The following is a 16,974-nucleotide window of genomic DNA, read 5'->3' as shown; positions in this document are numbered from 1 at the left end:
GACTCTTAAAGTGTTTTGTGGAGTCAAACCCTTCACCCAACCCTCCATCGGCATAGTGGAGAGTGGCTAATGGGTGAACTTTCATTTTTCGGTGAACTATCCCTTTAAGCTCAAATGAAATGTTAGCTGGAGGAATAATGAATGAACAAATACTTTGGGCTCCAGACATGCAAGTGAACTAAATATCCTTCTTTGACTGTTGCTGTGCAGATTCCACTGCATACTATTCTGGTGCTCCACTAAATGATTTATATCCACAGCCATCATGTCTCAGTGCATTATGTTGGACAGAAACTAAGCTACTGCTCAACTCTCTTTCTCATGCTTTGCACCAAGCAGCTATTTGCAACTGAAAAACTTCATAATTTTAGCATATCTGATGGACTGAACTGGAAAATGCAGAAGCATCATATAATGCTGAATTAAGTCTTTAGATGTAGGTTAGTATGTGAGGGAAAATGCCATAGGGGCTAATAGTGCATCCTCTGGAAATCATGAATGTACATGATTTTTGTACATACCTTAAGATCAAGTTGACTTTTACCAACTTATGAAAAGTTCAAGGTCAGGGGTTGTGGATACGACAAGTCAGGGATGTTCATTTTAAACCTGTTTTGTGAACACGGTCAACAATATCTATTTTGAAGGCAGTTTATACCCAAAGATAATGCTGCACTGCTGCTTCAGTGTTTATGTGTGGGTTTGTAGATTATTACATCTCTGCAACCACTTTTCTCTCCAGTGCTAGGTGGAGCTGTGTCACGTGGGAGGTGGATTCCCCGAGATTGCTCTTACCCGTGGAATCCTTTCAGCAAGACAGCCATTTGCAAAGCTGTTCATGTGAGTATGTGTGTGTGTGTGTGTGTGTGTGTAGGCGTGTGTTTGTATGCCTAAGCACTGAAAATGCATTATACAGCAGGTTTATATGGCACAGCAATCACCCATCTGTGAGCTATTACAGATAATTGTATGCATTGTATGAGGCTGCTCAACACCTCGTAAAATGAATACATGTGGGAAGAGGAGACTGACGGGCAGCAAAGACAAAGTGGGGGTTGGAATGAAAGAAAGAAAGAAGCCAGAAGAAAGAAAATTTGTATAATCAGTAAAACTTCTTGAGAGTACCACCAGTAAAAGTACTGATAGCATAGTCAAATGGTCCCAAGTAGTGTTTGGATATTGCTGCTGCATTAAGGTATATGTTGCAATTTACTGCTGTCGGTTTTTTAAGGTGGGGTGCATTTGAACTACTTAATATTCTGTTATTCTACAGCAATTTATCATGGTCTGTAAAATGATCATATAATTTGTCCACGTGTCTCTGAAAAGTCAGAACAACAGAAACATTCACAACCACAACCGTCAAATTTAGATAACAGTGGATCTCACTACATGTATGAAAACGAACAAGCACAATCGTCAAACCCTATAATCTATTGCAATTAAATTGTAATTGTTAAGTATCTACTTGTTCTTTTATTAGATTGTTGTTGTATATTTTTTGTATTCATGTTCGGTCTGTTTTTATTGTTGTGTGTATGTTTTTTTTTATTATTTGTACATGTATGGTGTCCTTGAGTGTCATGAAAGTTGCCCATAAATAAAATGTATTATTATTATTATTACTAGAATTGTTTACCACGAAGTGGATTTTATTAATTTACTGAGTGGAAACAGCTGAGGTGGATTAAATAGGAAATCAATATATGGCCACAAATAAATCAAAAATGTTAAACACTAAATGCTGCAACTCCAAAAGTACTAAAATATTATTGGATTCATAGCGTCCCCAATGTGTCTGTGAATGCTGTGGTGTTACAGGAGCCTCTTAGAAGATCTGACCTCACACACCTGACAAAGACATAACTACACATTACAGACAGTATGTGGGATAAATTAATTAGGAATTACACATGTTGTCAGAGCTTTGTTTAACCGTGTTTTCCCCTTTAGGAACAATGGGAATCTGTAAACCTACTGTAGTATGAGAAGCAGCGACTGATCTAGAGATCAGAAAATGCTACAGCTGCAGGGTTCCTGCTGGACTCAGACCAAAGTGTGACTATGCCAGTGTGTCACTGTGCTCCACTCTGTCATTTTCTAGATTCAGCACTGAGACAACCAGCAGTTACATGGTGAAATATGATGACATTTCAAATCACAGAGCACAATAGAGTCTTTGTGAAGGATACTCGTGTTTTTGTGGCCTCAACATGCAGCTATTTTAAACTGTGGCAGAGAAAAAGAGAAAAGGAAGGCAGAGTTCCAGAGGTCGGCGAGATTATGACTTTGTGACTGAATCGTTTGTGGCTTTGCAAAGTCATTATTAAAGTTATGTCATCTGACCGTTTGGTTGAACGGTCCCATGAGATAAATTGAATCCTGTGTCTCTGTTGATTGTTCATTAATCTTTTGTTATAAAAACACTATTGACTTGTGTGAATGCCTGTCAATAGCACAGACGATTCCCTCCATAGCTTTGTGTTGTTACAAGAAACACACAAAGATGCAGAATCAAACAGACCTCTTACATCTTCAAGGGGTCTTTACCACTTTTTCTCAAATAACCTCATTTTGATGTTGTTCTCTTAGTTTCCCCATGTGCCTAAAAACTGTTTGTTGAAATTGCAGGGCCCAAATCTTGAATTTTTTTACTTGCCCTATCATTTCAGTCCCTGCCTCCTTGTGTCTCCTACTGCATGATAATCTACACCTGATTCCAATCAGCTCACCTGCCCCTGCTCTTCCCGTCAGTCCAGCCCATCCTCCTGTTTTCCTTGCCAGACAGGTGTGTGCATTGTTTGTGCTCAATGACTTTGCCCTGCTTCCTGTTTGTTGGGATTTGCATTGTCTCTCCCTGTCAGGGAGTATTACACTGATCTCTGGTCTCTCTGGGATTTCTTATTCTCTTGTCTTCAGCAGTTTTAGGAAAAAACAGAGCCTTTAAAAAACAAAGCATTATATTTGTGAGTTTTTTTTTTCCAGCTACACCTTTAGCAACAACCAGTGGGTTTGAGGTCAAAAGCTAGAATGCTTTATATGGCAGTGCAAAAGGGGCTTAAGCTGCCTTCAGACATGCACTGAACTCTGAATATTCTCAGTCAGTTGCTCCAGAAAGTTTCGTAAAATGTCCAGACAATGTGTCAGTGAGCCCATGTGAGAATCGAGCTGGAAAATATCAGAGTAGATGACATTGATGACATTTCTAACATTACGCAGAATGTAAACAAAAGAATACTAATATCTCAGGATGAAAAAGAGGAGCCATACACAGCGAAAGAGCAGTGGAAGTTTTCAACATGGAAAAATGACCACCACAAGCGATATGCCAGCCCTCACCTGAACACTTCTCCGGCTATGTTCTTCATATGTGAAAGTTGGGTGGCTTTCCTAGTTTAGTATTGATGTGTTCACACAGTCTGCACTTTTAAGTCTGTTGTTTATAATTTGGATACTAAAATAATAATTTACCCTTTTACCTGTAGCCCCTAAAATCCCTTGTTACAGTTATAATTATTAATCATTAAACTGTTTAAAAATCATTGCATCTTATGATATGCACCAGCAGAGTCCTGCAGTAAAAAGTGTTTCCATGGTGTATTTGTTATTTCACAGCAGAGACTGTCACTGTGTCTTCCTCTGTTTTTCAGTTCTTGTTGTGTTACAGAGTCAGACCAGTCATCTCCTGCTTCGACTGGAGCACATCTTGTTTGTGGACACAGAGAGCCTGTTTCTAAATCAGAAACTTAGTACGTACATGTACGGGAAAAAAGTCCTGCATGGTGGCACTGTTCACTTTTATTACCTTCATGTGGATACTGCAAAGTCAACTTAATGTAAACATTGATCTTGTGCTTTGGATGCTGGATCAATCTGCCCGAATATGGAATGTGAAGAAGCTTATCATTAAATTGCATTTGGGCAAGAGACAGGGTATACTCTGGATGCCAGCCCATCACAGGGCTAAAATACAGAGGCAAACAATCATCCGCATGCACATTCACACCAAGCGTCAACTTAGAGTCTCCACTGAACCTGACCACAATCTGCATGTCTTTGGACTGTGGGAGGAAGTCAGAATACCCAGAGACACCCAGACACGGGGAGAACATGCAAACACGCAACTAGCCTGTTCACAAACACGGATTAGCGGGAGCAAGAGACCATGAACAGGTCCGTCTCTACAGGCTACAAACGAGAAGCAGCAAAGGCAAAAAGTAAGAGTCTAACTGTACAACAGCTGTCAGCAAAGACAACAGGATTATCCATGTTGCATTCACAGTAACAGAGGCTAATACCAGTTGTTTTCTTGCAGAAGGGGGTCATGTGGTAGGAGCCTGGCGAATTGAGACCAAATAGACCCAATCAACAAGTTACTGTTTCTAGACTAAAAAGCTACACCACATATAATGTGGGCAATATCTGGCAATGAGACACCATGAAAAGGAAACCTCACCTGATTCTGTGAATAAGATAGATAGATAGATAGATAGACAGATAGATAGTCTTATGAGGAGAGAATGAAAAAAGGCTCACCAGCATTATTCAATATGATCAATAATGCATTGTACCTCCGCTTCCTAATTAATTTCTGTTTTTCTCCCCCTCCCCCCTCCTGTCCTGCACATGGAAGGAGCCTCCTGCTGAATCTGCACTTACTGCAGGAGATAAAAGTAAGTTTGGGGTGTGTAAAATGCAATCAAACAAAAAAATTGTTTTCAGGTAAAGAGGTCATTAGTTTCAGCGTTCTAATGTGTTCCTCAGTCCTCCGTCTGTCCATTCCCGTCCTCCCTGTTGTTCCAGACATAACAGAGACTAAAAACAAGTCCCATAAAGAGAGTGCTCTCTTCCACACAGTGCAGGTGGAGTGTTGAAGAGCAGAACAGAGCAGAGAGCAGCAGAGGAGGTGTTGCCTCCTGTTACCAGTCAGGGGCTGTAAAATTGTGGCATCAGGGTCCCTCATTTTGTGACCTGTGGGATTTAAAGGAATTATAGGAGGCAGACCAGTGTATGTCTGTTTACAGGAAAAGGATGAATGTTACGTTTTCATCGATTCAAAACAATGTTGGTGTGTGTATGTGTGTGATTAAGGGGTTTTCTGAGGTCACATGAACCTCTTTAAGAGGATGAATCAGCCAGTGAAAACCCTTTGTCTGCTGTTCTGTTTGTTGGCCTTGTTGTCTGTCTGTAAGGAAACCACACTAATTACTTCCTCGGGGGACAGGACGTCACACTTAGAAGCAGCAAAGCACAAGAGTGTTTGTTTGAGAACAGACCCAGAACAATGAGCCTGTCCAGAGACTCTGTACAGAGATTCGTGGTGAGTCTTACAGGGGATCTCAGAGTAGGAGTTTTTACAAGGGGTCTACCAGAAAACACAGCTGAGCTAAATGCCTGAAAATGGCTTTATTGATATCTGCTTGCATATTGATTTGCTATGTCCACATTGATGCTGTTTCAAACTCCAGAGTCTATGACATTCACTTACTCACTCACCTACTTCACACCAACATTATCGGGTATTTTAAATGTGGTTAAGCCCACTAAATAGATAATATAGATAAATAGATATAGACAACTGACTCCTTGCCCATTGCCAGTAGAGGACTTTGCCTTGCTGTCTTTTTTCCTGGCGCGTTTTACTCGATGAACACTGTCTCCCACACTGTCTTGCAAAATTAGCATGTGTGGCCAGGTGTTACATTTGTTCGTCATTTGACCCAGAAGTGAATGCAGACGGAACCAATTTCCATTACAGACAAAAGCCAGATGTAATTGGGTGTTTTGATCAGTGGAAATGGTGCTTCACTCACTCACTTAGTCACTCACAGACATTCAGGGATGTAGTGATGCCTGTGACACATCCAGCTCTTCCACCTCTTGTAAACATGCAATAATACCATTTTGCGGTCCAAAAGGACTGGTTAAGCGTTGGACTTGATCTCCACTGGGAAGTTCCCTCCACAAATCCAAGTGCACTAGTGATGGTTTGGGGTTTAGTGTAAAAATAAATCTCTCTGGCACCGGAAACCTCAGGAAATCATCTTAAATCAAAACAACTTTTCAACCAGCCATTTGCTGCAGATGTGTGTTGTGATAAAAGCTAGAATATGACTTTACAATAGGCCTACTTTTTACTGAAACAGCATGTATGCTAAATGATGAGAATGAAAACGTTAACCAGCTTGTAGTACTTTAAGTGTTCAAGGAATTGACAGACACTTTGTCCTTTGGCTCATACACATTGCTTTGGACACCTTGAGTGATGCTCACAACCGACTTTTGTTTACAAGAATGTAATATACAAGTTTTACAAAGACTATTATTATTATTATTTGAAATAAATGATCATTAATGTTCCCATCTACTTCCTGGATTACAAACTAGAGCGAGAGTGAGGACTCAGAAAGCATTTAGAGAAGACGACCAAATTTGATATATTCAATTCTGTTAATTACCCACACCATAAATATATTATTTCATATGGTGTATCGTTCACAATCTTAATTTGAATGGATTTGGTCGTATGTTGCAACTGACCCTGCCAAACAGATCTGAGAGGATCGGATCATGTTAGAAATACTACAAACTATCTAACTATTGCTTTTTGTCTCAATAAGCATAATTAACTGAAAATATATATGAATAATATTATTATATTTATAAAGTTATGCGTAAAGCAGATGTCACAGATACTGTTCAGTCTCTACATTTCTGTCTAAGACAGGAAGATGGAACAATAACGTTTATTGCATAACACTTTTGAATTAAAAAAAAATATATATTTTCAAAAATTCACATTTGTTTTATGTGGTTTGGGGACAGTTGTTCCAACCACTTTATTAGCCATGACAAAACATTCAGTGCTGGACAAACTGACCCTGACACATTAACCACACTAACGTCAGTTAAAAGTCAACAAAACATTGAATCAAACTGAGCAGGTTTTGAATAATTAATATACAAGGTCAGAGCCATTTGAAAAAAATAGTGCTCATGAAAAAAATATACTTTCTTGCGTAAATAACAAGTTTTTTTATAAACTGTCTTCTTGATTAGTGGGGGGGAGGGGGTCTAACTGAGCATATGCAGTATGAGTGGGATCACTCTAACATTGTTTCGGATTGGAGTGGAAAGACATGCAATTGACCAGTCTCCCTACCAAACTTTCCACCACAGTACTTTGAGTTCACACTACTTCCTGCTTTGGCAATAAATGTTGTCACCTGAAAAAAAATATTGTGTGGCTGAATCGTTCAGTATGAATAATTCCAATGAAACTGGAAATACTTGAAAACTCTCAAGAAATGTGAAATAGTCTCTGGTGATTTACTTAAAATATTCGTGGTAGATTAGAGCCAAGACTCACCAACTAGCACATTTTATACTTCAGGAAAAAAGCTGCTACAAGAAATTGTGACAGTTCAAATGGAGTATTATCTTCTCACTGACAGCAACTTTGTGACAAAAACACTTTATTATGCCAGGCTCATTAGAGTAGAAAAAACAGAGAGATCCAGAGATATGAGGGAGGGAGGGATGAAGGGTTGTGAGGTATGCAGACAAAAACACCAGCCGGGCTACATTCCCTGAATACCAGACACAAAGCCTCCACTGCCTTCCACCTGCTGCTGCTCAGCAACAACTTCATACAGTCAAGCTGCTCGAGTGTGCAGCGTTAGTAGCTCCATCAGTGTGTTGTTGACAGGATGCCTCCAACATCTTGTGGTGTTTGGTGCAAAACTGTGAGTAACTAACTTTTCAAACATTGTAAACATCCATAGTGAATCGGCTGAGCCCACTAGATCCAAGAATAATCAGAGAACTGAAAAAATAGAGATATGAATCGCCACATCTTCATTCTTCCAAACTTCCTCATTCTGCTAATGCACGGCATGTTTCTTTGAAAAACATACATGAACATTTGAGAACACACTGTCTGTTCATGATTAAATGTGAATTTGTCCATATGGTGAAATAAAACTAATCCAAATATCGCAGTGATCTGACAGGGATTTAGACAGTGGCTGCAGTTTATCTGAGAACTTGTTCAACTCGGTCCATAGACTGAAGGCCAACTGCCCCGACCCCACTTAGTGCAACAGAGCACTCGTGATCCAAAGGTTTTAGCTAATTATAGACCCATATCAAACCTGCCTGTCATTTCCGAAATCCCGTGTCAACACAGACACAGCACTCTTAAAAGGTACTAATGATCTTTTCATGGCCTCAGATGATGTACTTGTCTCTATACTCGTACTTTTGGATCTTAGTGCAGCATTTGACACAACAGATCACAATATTCTGTTACAGAGACTGGAGCAACATGTAGGGATTAAAGGAACGGCATTAGACTGGTTTAAATCAAATTAATCAGTTCCTTAGTCCTTAACCCTCAACAAGAGTAAAGTAAAACTACAAAAAAATGATACCTTCTAACAGGGTTAAAGAACGTAGACACCTCAGAGAGATGTCCAGAAACATCTTAGATTGGTGTGTTTAAAACCAATGATGATATACAAAGATTGACAACACATTTCCACTTCCTGCCACTCTGAAAAAGGGAAGGCAAAGTTACTTGGATACAGATGCTGCCAATTTTGAGCCAGTGTGTGCACTAGTGATCGTGGAGCGGAACCAAGGTCTCGCTGATACGATCACCCAATATATAACCATAGCTGCAATAAACCATAGAGATACAGATATTGTGGCTTCACTTTTGGGAGTTGGGGACCATCTGTATATACACTCATTGATATAACTAGTCAGTAGATGGAGGGGCTGATATTTGTCAGTTCTTGTTCCGGTAACTGGTTACTCTGGCTATCTCCAACAGTCCAAAGACATGCAGATTTGTGTTAGGTTCATTAGACACTTTGAATGGACCGGAGGTGTGATTGTGAGAGTAAATGCTTGTTTATCTCTCCAGATGCTTCAGACATGCACTTAAGAACGGACATTTTCCAGAAATTTTTGGAAGGTATTGTTTAGTGAGAAAGTAAATTTCTGTTTTTTTTTTCCTACCAGCCACTTATAGCAAAATGTCCAGAAAATGCCTGAATGAGCCCATGTGAGCATACAGCAGGAATATTCACAGAGATTAGGTGGGAACAATCATGAGGTTTCTGACACGCAACAGATGCACGAAGAAAGGTAGAGGAAGATTTTAACTTGGAAGGAAAATGAGATTCAAGAGCTTTTTATGGGCCAATGCTGTTGTCGATTTGAAAAACAAAACAAAACATGATTTCCATAGTGGATGCAATGAAATAGATATTGTAATAAGGTATTTTTCTGTTTTTGAGATCACGTCTGACCCAGACAATGTCCTGCTTTGTTCTATATGTCAAAGGCAAACTTATGTCTGAAAACAGATTAAATGGTAGCCCTGCGATACACTAGCGAGCTGCCCAGGGTGAATCCTTCATCTCATGCAATTTAAGCTGGTTCATGCCCTCCTGCGACCCTTACAGGAGAGTTGGTAGAAATGCTGGATGAAGGGATGACTTAAAATGGTCATTTTTGACTGTGCATAAATGAAACAAGAGTGGTACATTTTGTTACCCAGTGAGCTTTGGAAGTATTTTAACGATGTTCACATGCTAAAATCTTTAACTTCTCTCATTAGGTAAAGTTGAATTAAGTCAAGTTATGCAAATGAGACTCAACTGGATTTAGTGCTACATACAACTGACTAACATACAACTCTACATCTGTAATCTCACACCTGATCTTCCAAAAAATGTATCACTGAGCTTATTCATCTGAATTAGACACTGACACACACTTATAATGACTGTGGTTTTATCTCTGCATGTTCACTCATCTCATTTAGACTGGAGCTTTTTGTTCTGCTCAGTCCGTCTGACTCACCAACAAACAGACCTGCTGTCTTCACCACACAAAGACACGCAAACACATGCATACACGCACACACAGTTCTTTCACCCACCCCAACTCCAAAAACGATTGATGTTAGACAGCCGTGTGACTTCCTGAATCTGCGCTACTTTTCACACCACACCAATGTTTCTACGTGTGTAAGGCTGCAGTTGCACAAAAGAACCACATATACTAATAACATGATTACAGGGATCTGGGAACATAATTAGTCCTGACTCTAGAGACTCTGGCAGGCTACACTAGAGTACAATAGAGCTTATGTGTGTAGATGTGAGTGCTGGTAGTCAATATTCGTGGTTTCACCTCCTCTTCTTGGGCGTCTTCTGCTCCAGGTGTTTCAAACAATGAGTGCTCTGTTGAGTAGAGCATTAGGTCTGAGCAAGATATCATAAGAAGCAGAGGGGGAGATAAAGAAGGTATCGTATCTTTCCAGCAGTAGTGTCTTGTCTTGTCGATGTTCAAAGAGAGGAGACGCGGACCCAGTACTTACAAGTATAATGTTTATTACACAAGAGTATTACAGGTCAGGACGAGCTCTAGAGACTCGGAGACATCACCCAGCCAAATGGTGAAAATCTGCCTTGACTCTGCAAGGTAAGGCATTTTATAGGGGAGTTGTTTACCACAAACCTAGAGATATAATGACGTCACACAACAGGGCCTTCTGCCTAAATTTGGGAATGTGTCGTACCTTAAGATTTAAGGACCCGCTGAAAACCATCTCTCCTCTCATATTCCATAGGCAGTTCAAGGATAGTTCAGACAAGGAGAAACACACTGAACACATCTGGAGATTATACTTAAAGGTTTGAACTTAAGATTCAAGGCGCCTTAAGATATTAACATGTCATTATGATCTAAACCTATGCTAGAGAAACTCATTAGCTGAATATTAACATACCATTTATGGTTTGTAACTGTGCTATGGATATCTATTAGCTAAGGGAATATACTACAAAGGAGAACGTATATTGCAAGTCAAGTCAATTTTATTTCTATAGTGTCAAATCAACAGAGGTCATGTTCGGGAAGGTCAAGGGTTCACCAACATTCGTTTCAGGAGCAAGCACTTAGTGGCTCTTAGTGGCAGCATGATGTTTGCAATCACAGATCCAAACTCTGCAGCTCCAGAGATGAGAGATACCTACAGATAGCAACAGGTAGAGAGAGAGGGACAAAAGAGAGAAAATACAGCCTTGATGCTCATGTGCTTGAGGTAGCAAAGGAAGCGATAGAGATGCAGTGATTTTTAGAAGGTTTGATATTATTCGTTGACACAAAGCAATGGTGGGCAAGGAAGGCTATTTTGGCATCAATCAAATTTGTATAGCCCATATTCACAAATAACAATTTGTCTCATAGGGCTTCACAAGGTGAGACATCCTCTGTCCTTACCCCTCAACCAGAGTAAGGAAAAACTACAAAAACAAACCAATGTGAGGGATCCCTCCCCAAGAGCACACAGAGGTGCAATAGATGACGCGGGCACCTCTGTGTGCTCTTCAGGTTAATGACAGCAAATGTTAAGTTTCAGAACAATTATTGTGTTGGGAAGGCAAATGTGGTGATGGTTTCAAAACTGGTTTGCTTATTTCATTGTCCCACTCGAAACTCGTGTTCAGACATGAACAATTGGGTCCAGACTTTCTCCGATGTTTTCCTTTATTCATGAACAACGCAACAGGAGATATCTGCTCGGTGATGCAGTAGGCAGAGGCAGGATATAACGTATTAATTCTGCTGTAGCGGGAACATGTTTTTGTTTACAGCACAAAATTATATTCATTCTTGCATCAATACATAGAATCATGTTGCTTGCTTTCCAGTTGGTGCACTAGAAGCAGAGATAAGGTGAACTGTGAGTACATTTTTTATATGTCGTCGTTGAAGAAGTAGCAAAAACTAACAGCGAGGCAACAGAAAGCTCAGAGGGACAAAAAAGGTAGTCATTCATTGAATTTAAAAAAAGACGTACAACATATGTAGAAAACAAAGACGAAGATGTAAGAGAGCCTTTGGTGATAAGAGCAGATGCCGGTGTCGTGTTGGCATCTGATAATGGTGGTGGACCACGACCAAGGTGGCAGCTGATAGTGGATCCTGATTGCGGTAATGGACAATGACTCTGGACTATAGTGGCATCTGATCATGATGGTGGATCCTGATCGTGGTGGCTGCTGACCAACGACTATGATCACACCAAGGCTGCTTGATATATAATAATTCTACTCAGATACTCGACCATTACTGACAATAATCCATCAATTCATTGACCTTCAGTTATGCTTCAAAATGTTTACCCTTATCAATGCTGCCAAAACCTTTATCTTAATGATGTGCTCCTCTACACTTGACATCTTTTGCACTGCTGTACGTCCTGGGAGTGGGTTCCCTCACATGTGGCTCTCTGAGGTTTCTACCTTATTTTATCCTGTAAAAAGTTTGTTTTAGTAGTTTTTCCTTACTCTTGTTGAGGGTTAAGAACAGAGGATGTCACACCATGTTAAAGCCCTAAGAGACAAATTGTGATTTGGGAATATGTGCTATGCAAATAAATTGGATTGATTGATTGATTGAATGGGTGAATGGCAGCAAACTGTACTGTAAAGTGATTTGAGTGATCATCAAGACCAATAAAACTATATATATATATACAGACCCTTAACCATACACAGATTACAATGCTATGCAGTGATCAATGTGCAATGAGGATAGGTTGGGTTGCTTATAGCTCCAAACAGGAGCACAGTTAATGACATTTAATGCATATTTTCTTGGAAAGTTCTCTCTGTGCAAGAAAATAAGGGGCGGGAGAATTGTAATCAGGAGAAGAGTCAGATGCCAAAAAATAGCCAACACAGCAATAAGAAAGAGGAAACGGCAAGAGGGGGAAGAGGAGAGAGAGAGAGAGAATATAAGTGAAATACACCTTATAGCATATACAAGGATAGAGGATGGTGGGGAAGGGAGACCATGTGGTATAAGGGTCATTGATGTGACACCTTTATTATCTGTCCGACTGCATTTTCTTCTTTTAAAAAAAGGTTTAAATATATAAAGAAATACCATATATATGTAGTGCCTGTCCCGTATATGTACACACTTTAAATTTCAAAAAAACATTAGTGATTTAAATGTTTCTGTCCAATTTGGGACTTTGATGTTGAAATCTATTCAAATACAGGAAGTGGCATCATATACCATTTTACCACGGACCCGTGGAAGCAGCAACAGCTTTGAAACTCTCTCTCAATTTTGGAAAAAAATAACCTTTTTCACAGCTGGTATGTAGTTGCCACATTTGGATATCATGTGGTATGATATTGACATAAGAAAACTAGAAAAATCTGCAGCCACACAGCAAGCTGCCACCTCCTCTCGCCCGCTTTCACGACCAACATTTACCCACAGCCTCATCTGCCTGGAACCTATCACCTGCCCTGGTAAGTATAAAATGAGCTAAAGAAAGACAAGTATATAAACCACAATCAACACTACTAACACAATAACAAGTTATGACTCTGGGCTACTGCTGACCTCACAATTCGGTCTATCTGCATAAATACAGAAGATAAATGCAGAAACCTGACTAAAATGTATGACCAACGCAGCACACTTCACCTAGTCTCTGTCGACTTGAGTCTGCCCGGCCCCTCCTTCACCTGAGTCCTGATCGTGCAAACCTGTTCTCACTCTCCCTGATCAACCTGCTGATCTGACCCTGCATCGCATACAAAAACCAAACAGGAGATATGGTGTACAACACAGACTTGCTGTAAAACAATACAACACCCAACACAAAGAAGATTCTTTACATAATCTGATGATAGTCAAAATTCAAATAATAATCAAATGACAAAAAACTTTTAATGTAGGGAGACAGGGCCTAGTGAAAAGGGGAGAAAAAGCACCCTTCCCAATCAATTATGGGATAAATATGAACCCCACTATGATAAATATATATATATTACATTCCCATTGTCCCAGGGCGTACATGTGGGTGTTGTTGAGGCTACAGCAATACCTAGAGTGTGGATGTGACTGTGGCTGCAGCTGTCACGATTATTGCTACTCATAACACCTTCTGACCTTTGCTAAGAAAGAACAGAGAGGCCCGACACACCAGCCAGGATTAGTTTAAAAGTAAACACATGCAACACTCTCTATTGAAAAACAAGTTTATGTAACATCTCCACTCTGTTAGAGAAGAGTTATCTCAACCATGAGGGGGAGCAATACATTTTCCTATATATTCTTTCTGATATCTTTGCACATGAACCAAGCGAGCAATAATCTCTAGAGTACTGTGTGTGTGGCCTGAATTGAGCTCATTCTTACCTTCATCCCTGACACACATGCTTAAAATAGCTGCCATTCCCTGCAGTTTTTAGTTTGGGGTGGGGAAGTCACCCTGTGATTAGACCACACCGAGGCTCCACTGCAGCAGGATAATAGCTGGGTGGAATCGGAGTGTGTGATTGTGCGCCTCTGTGCATATATCAGCCCCCTGCCGTTAGACCTGCTGGCAGAGCAGATTACATTAGGGTAGCCTGAGGGAAAGTGAAACCAAGGTATACAGATAGATGAAGTCGAGATACCGAGATAAAGAAAAAACAACATGAAACAAAGACAACAGGATCATTGCACATTACATTTTAGCAAAGTATGACTTCTGTACTTTGATCGCACATCTCTTGTGTCATGCTCTGCTGCATTATTTGCATTTTTTTTGCTTTTCTGACTTTTCCCAACAAGTAATTCCAAAACCGAGGGTAATTCAAGGAAAGTTGCTTTTTTAAATAAAATGCATCTTAGTTGCTGAAAGTGTGTGATTTTGAAAGTAGTATAGACACTGAATAACTCAATCAGTAAGTCTAACCTTTATATTTTTAGGGTTAGATCAGGGTAACCTACAATTATGACTTTGAGGGTTGTTGGTTAAAGGTTCAGTGTGTAGGAATAAGTGACATCTAGTGGTGAAGTTAGATATTGGAGCTGACTACTCCTCACCCTCCCCTTCTAAACATGACAGAGAACCTGTGGTAAACTTCAGTTGTCATAAAATAAACCAAAAGTGTTTAGTTTGTCCAGTTTGGACAATTGTAAAAATATGGCGGCCTCCGTAGAGAGGACCCGCTCCCCATGTAAATATTAAGTATTTAAATACAAAGGGCCCATTCTAGGGTAAATAAAACAACAATTTTAACAATTTAGGTTAAACACTAGTGTAAACATCACAGGATTATTTTATATTCAATTTCTGCCAATAGATCCCTTTCACCTCAACCCTATACACTGGACCTTTACAGTATTCATCACTATACATATACGTCTAACCTATGGTAAATTGTTTGTCTGTGAAAAATTATATTGAGTATCAGCATGGCGACCAGGGCCACTTAATAATACCAATGATAATTTTATAATAATTTATAGGGGGGTTTTCAATACATGTAGTGAAATAAAAGGTCGGAAATAGAGGGAAGGGCCTGCCCATGCCTAGCTTTAAAATAGATTAAAAGAATTTGGAAATTTATCCTGAAATAAACAGGCAGCCAGTGCCAGGAGGCTAAAACTGTGTGATATGGTTCCATTTTTTTGGATTGTGTTTGAAGCAGAGTGGCAGAAATCTGCTTCAAACATCTGACATTGGATTGATTGTCCAGTTAGTTGAGAGGAAATGCATGTGAAATAAAAGACTTAGCCTTGTCTATGTTTATTCAATGATAAAAACATGATTGCACAAACTTCTTAATGAGCAGTTTGAAGCACAAGTTTTGGTCAACAACCTTGGTTTTTACTTTTCAGTAACAAACTAAATGTCAAGTGTCTCTTATATGATGCATGTATAGTTTGAATTGAACATAAAAGGATAATTGGAGAGATATTTGTGTGAATGTAGTGGTTTTCCCTACACATTCAGGAGAAATATTATTACAACCATTTGCTTCACTGTCATCAGTCTAAAATCCCAAAGTTCCAGTGTATCATTTTGTGTGTTCTCCTGTGTACATTCCTGAACTGTGGTTTGTGGAGACAGATGCAGTACGAAGACTTGTATAGTCTCATGGGAAACACAAAAATGAGCCACTGTTTAATTGGACGATGATGTAATGCGTCAGTCATTTTGTTTTTTCTCTCCAATACCTCATGATGTCCAAGAAGGATAAAAGGGACAAGCAAGCAAATATAGCAGTGGTTCAGTCTTTTCCTCTGCTGTTATGTCATCCTATGTCCTTTTGAGGTTTTTGAGGTTTATGTGGATGAACCAGTTTCTTTCATTTGGAACAACATTTTAGATCTGTGTTAGGCTGAATAAATAGGTGGTCATTAATGGAATAGCATGAAACTGCAATTTTAAAACTGACCACAACATTTCTATCATAACTTTCTATAGATATTGTGATAATATGTACCTTGTAGTGTTGGCACTGGATATAAAACGAGTTTGTGGTGATAAGAGCAATGTCGATCTGCTATAAACATAAACACATTATCTCTTCAGTGGAATTAATACTTTACGTCCTGCCTCTAACTGTTGCCCCATCCTTCACCCGAAGGATTTGTTGCAGTTGTGAACGCATCTGAGGAGAAAATCTCCCGCTGCGTTGTTCACGAGAAAGGAAACCTGTGGAGAAAGTCCGGACCCAAATCTCAAGAGTTCCTTGTTACGGCTGACAAAGACCGGTGATACAGTGAACAGACAGACAGAAGCTTTAATGTCTTTGTGTGAGAGGACACCAGCTGAGCCTAAATGCGATGCAGCAGTGGAGTAATTATGGGTGACAGAAAAAACACAGAGGTTAAAGGGTACCATAATATTCCATCTTTGCAAGCACGCACGCACACACACACACACACACACACACACACACACACACACACACACACACACACACACACACACACACACACACACAGTATGTGTCTGAGCCCCCCTACCCTTCACTCTGCCCTTTCCTCTCAGAAGTCCCCTTGGGTTTCCATCCCTATATGCCAGCCGCCTCCACTCCCTCACTGTGCTGGATGCACTAACCCTTTATTAAATTCCCCTGAAAAACTTCCTTTGTG

This window comes from Pleuronectes platessa, chromosome 16 (assembly GCF_947347685.1).
Source record: "Pleuronectes platessa chromosome 16, fPlePla1.1, whole genome shotgun sequence".
NCBI classification, from domain to species: Eukaryota; Metazoa; Chordata; class Actinopteri; order Pleuronectiformes; family Pleuronectidae; genus Pleuronectes; species Pleuronectes platessa.
This window is presented reverse-complemented; position numbering follows the sequence as displayed.